The sequence below is a fragment of the Dipodomys merriami genome, unplaced genomic scaffold (genome assembly GCF_024711535.1).
Source record: "Dipodomys merriami isolate MVZ:Mamm:240054 unplaced genomic scaffold, mDipMer1.0.p SCAF_19, whole genome shotgun sequence".
NCBI lineage: Eukaryota > Metazoa > Chordata > Mammalia > Rodentia > Heteromyidae > Dipodomys > Dipodomys merriami.
Genome location: NW_027203270.1, coordinates 21,990,074 through 21,995,026, shown reverse-complemented (window position 1 = coordinate 21,995,026; position 4,953 = coordinate 21,990,074).

Sequence of the window (4,953 nt, the reverse complement as noted above, 5' to 3'; positions counted from 1 at the left end):
TTGGAGAGAAGTCTCATGGATTTTCCTGTCTTCAATCCTCGATCCTCAGAGCTCAGCCTCTTGAATAGCTAGGATTACAGGCATGAGCCACTGGTGCCTGGTTATTTTGGCTTTTTGTTGGTTAACTGGAGATAAGATTGTCTGCCTGGGCTGGCTTTGAACCAGGATTCTCATCTCAGCCTTCTGGGTAAGTAGGATTACAGGTATGAATTACTGGTGCCTCTTAAACAAGGCTCCCAAGTCATAACCTGAAGATTAAGAAGCACATTAACGAGGTGAAACAAGTCGTGTCTGTGCTGTGGGTACTGGCAGGAGGGTGGGTGAATGGAGAGGGTGAAGAAGGATAAAGGTCAAAATACTTGATATATGTGAAAATGAAACAATGAAACTCAGAGATTGGTTTGGGAAGGGGACATGGGAGGAGGGAATGACTGGTCAAGGTACACTGTTTGCATAAATATCAAAATGAACCCCCCCCACACACAAGTAATTGATGCACACACAAAAAAATCCTGTCTCAATGCAGCCTGGCTCTGAAAATAGCAGCTGCAGCTCCAAACCAAAGAACAGGTCTTTGTGAGCAGAGTGAAAGAAACTGTTTATGCTGAATTCATCTTTTAACCCACCAAGAACTCACTAATGTCTTCAGAAAAAGTACAAGAATCAACTATGACAGCCAGCTATCTCAACACATTAGGTTCTGTCTTCCTCTTGAGTTTCCAGCATCTTAAAAGTCTAGCCGGAACCCAAGGGTATAAAGTGACATGAAGCAAGGTAGGAGGCTGATTGTAGAACATGGACGGGGGCCAGGCTCAGGATTAACCAGGCAAGATTAGGTGAATCACCTTTGCAGTTTAAAGTGTACAGTCTTGGGGTGATTCAGGTTACACCCTGACTCTAGGCATGGCCTTCAAGAACATGGCTTTGTTCTACTAGCTCCACTGCACCTGTCACAAATGAAACCATTCCTCATTTTTCACACATTGAATTTCTTTCCTCAGCCAAACTGCCACCACTTTAGATGTCAGACTGAGAGGCCTACCAGTATGTGTGCGGAGGTCATGCTGTGTTCCACTGTCTTCTGCCCACCACGACTCTGTGCAAAGTCCTTCCCAGTCTACTTGGCTCTACTTGGTTGCAGAGCTTAGCAGATGGCAGGGAATAAAAGGGAGCAGGGCAGGAAAGGACTCATCTTTTTAAACTCAAAGACCAAATCAGGTGCCAAGAAAGGGGAATAAAAACTGTTCTTGTTGCTTTGATATGCTGTAAACAGGCCAAAGGATGGTTTTTCGTGGATCATGTTAATATATCCAATTCTTCACTTCAAAAGATACTACTCCGGAAGCTGAAATCTGGAGGATCATGGTTCAATGCCAGCCCATGCAAAAGAAACGGAACCAAGTGTGCTCAGTGTTGTTATGTTCCTGGTTCCAGGCCACTTTGTGTACATTTGTATACATACAACATTTACCTCTGTTTATTTACATATTTAAACATCCATTCAAATCAGTGCCTTTGATTCCAGTCTATCACCACAAGGTCTATTCTAGTCCTTTCCCTTCTGTACAACTCTCTTTTCCAACAGTGAAGAAGCCAGAAATAGAGGTGTGTCTCAACTGGTAGAATGCTAGCACTGAGCACAAAAGTTCAGAAACAGCATGTAGGACGTAGGACCTGAGTTTGGCCCAGGACTGGTATACACACACACACACACACACATACACACAGAGTTTACTTTTACTGTACATTGAAACAGACTGGATCACTGAAGTGATATATTTATATATATATATATATATATATATATATTTTTTTTTTTTTTTTTTTTGTTGTTGTTGTTGTTGATCATGGGGCTCTGTGCCTAAGCGCTATCCCTCAACTCTTCAGCTCAAGGCGACACTCTACCATCTGAGCCACAGCACCACTTCCAGTTTTCTGAGTGGTTTATTGGAGATAAGAGTCTTGCTGACTTTCCTGACTGGGCTGGCTTTGAACTTTAATCCTCAGATCTCAGTCCCGAGTAGCTAGGATTACAAGTGTGAGCCACCAGCACCCGGCATATTTCTATCTTTATTTTGCCAGTACCAGGGTTTGAACTCAGCTTCATGCTTGCTTGACTGGCATTCTACTACTTTCTACTACTTGAACCACACTTCCAATCCAACTTTTTGCTTTTTTTTTTTTTTTTTTGTCAGTTGTGGGGCCTGAACTCTGGGCCTGGGCACTGTCCCTCAGCTCTTCAGCTCAAGGCTAGTGCTCTACCACTTGAGCCATAGTACCACTTTTGGATTTTTCTGCTTATGTGGTGCTTAGGAATTGAGCCCAGGGCCTCATGCATGCAAGGCAAGCACTCTACCACTGAGCCATCTTCCCAGCCCTTTGCTGGTTTTTTTTTTGGGGGGGGTCCGGTCGTGGGGCCTGAACTCTGGGCTTGGGCGCTGTCCCTCAGCTCTTCAGCTCAAGGCTAGCACTCTACCACTTGAGCCACAGCGCCACGCCCGGCTTTTTTCTTTTTGCTTATGTGGTACTGAGGAATTGAACCCAGGGCCTCAGCATGCAAGGCAAGTGCTCTACCACTGAGCCACCTTCCCAGCCCCTTTGCTGGCTATTTTGGAGATGAAGTCTTATGTTTTTTTGTTTGTCAGTTGTGGGGCTTGAACTGTGGGCCTGGGCGCTGTCCCTCAGCTCTTCAGCTCAAAGCTAGCACTCTACCACTTGAGTCACAGCGCCACTTCTGGTTTTCTGAATGGTTTATTGGAGATAATTGTCTCACAGACTTTTCTGCCCAAGCTGGCTTGAACTGTGATCCTCAGATCTCAGCCTCCTAAGTAGCTAGGATTATAGGCAGGAGCCACCAGTGCCTGGCTCATGTTTTTTTTCTGCTCCCTCCCTCCCCCTCGGCCACCCAGTTCTGGGACCTGAACTCAGGGCCTGGGCACTGTCCTAGAGCTTCTTTTGCTCAAGGCTAGCACTCTACCATTTGAGTCATAGCCCCACTTCTGGCTTTTCTTGTTTATATGGTACTCAGGAATCGAACCCAGGGCTTCATGCATGCTAGGCATTCTACCACCATGCAACATTCACAAGTGTGAGCCATAGGTGCCTAGCTTAGAACGTTTTTTCTTTTTGTCGGTCATGGGGCTTGAACTCTGGGCCTGAGCGCTGTCCCTCAGCTCTTCAGCTTAAGGCTAGCACTCTACCACTTGAGCTAAAGTGCCACTGGTTTTCTGGTGGTTTATTGGTTTCATAGACTTTCCTGCCCGGGCTGGCTTTGAACAGCAATCCTCAGATCTCAGCCTCCTGAGTAGCCAGGATTACAGGAGTGAGCCATTGGTACCTGGCAAATGCTTTTCTTTATGCTAGAATGTCAACCAATCACTGTGGGCCATTCTAGTAATAATTCAGTCAAGAAACTAGTGACATACTCAAGTACCAAATCAAATCTTTGATAAGCAAGTTTCAAAGCATCTCCCTACAAAGTACTTACCTGGAGATACTACCTCACCTAAGTAAAATCACCATTAATGGTGATTACAGGCATAATGGAAGATAGCACCATTTCTGATATTCTTGCCAAAATGCCTAACCTGAACCAAGATCTGAGCTGACTGTTACAAATGCAATCTTAAATGTCAAGGTTAAGGAAGCAAGGCTGCAGGAGACTGAGCCATAAGGATGTAGTGTTAACACAAGGGGGTCTGTGTGTGGAAAGAGAGTGGGCTCTGTAGACTACAGTGATCTCACCACGTTCTTACTTTGAAGGATCCATATGGTAAGAGGTAGAATGTCTTTAGATATAGAAATCACAAATTACACGGGTGTGTGAGACATTCCCTTGCAATTTATTTGTACATAGTTCAGAAAAAAAATTCACAATTTCCGCAACAACCTTATCATACTTTTCTCCAAGTCTAGATACTTGCTACTCAGGGAGCTGAGATCTGGAGGGTTGAGGCCAGCATAGGCACAAGTTTGTTAGATTCCATCTCCAAAATATGGGCTGGGAAGGTGGCTCAGTGGTAGACTGCTTCCTAACATGCATGAAATCCTGGGTTCGATTCCTCAGTACCACATAAACAGAAAAAGCCAGAAGTGGCGCTGTGGCTCAAATGGTAGTGCTATCCTTGAACAACAAAAAAACAAACAAGTTCAGGGTCAGTGCCCAACCCTGCGTTCAAGCCGCAGGACTGGCATTCACTTACCAAATATGAGATGTCAGGCTGAAGTCTCAGGATGGTTTTTTCAATTACTTTTTTTTTTTTGGTGCTAGTCCTGGGGCTTGAACTCAGGGTCTGGGTGCTGACATCGGGACGTTTTTTCTCAAGGCTGGTGATCTACCCTGTAAGCCACAGCTCCCCTTCTGAGTTTTTATAGTTAACTGGAGGTTAAGAGTCTCAGGACTTCCCTATCTGGGCTGGCTTTGAACTGTGATCCTCAGATTTAAGCCTCTCCTGAGTTAGAATTACATTATTTACTTTGACACCGGGTCTTGTTAATATAGCATCTTATGCTTCAGCCTTCAGTGTTGGGATTAAAGGTTTATGACTCCTTGCCAGCAGGATACATTTTGATGTTCTTCCTAGGGAGAAAAAAATCCTAAAACAGATAATCCTTTCAAACTGCTTCCCTTGTGGATTTAGCAAGTCTTCTAGTCATTTTTGTATGTATAAACTGCAACTGCACAGCATAGATACTATTATGGTTTTATTACTTTGCTGGCAACAGACCTCCAGGGCTTTGTGTATGCTAGCATGCCTCTACTACTGAGCTACAATCCCAGCCATTCTGTGTTTGTAACTTCACAATTCCACCAGGTGTCTTGGCTCATGCCTGTAATCCTAGCTACTTTAGAAGCTGAGATCTGAGGATTAAGGTTTGAAGCCAGTCCAGGAAGGAAAGTCCATGACTTTTTTTTTTTTTTTGGTTGGTCACAGGGCTTGAACTCTGCATCTG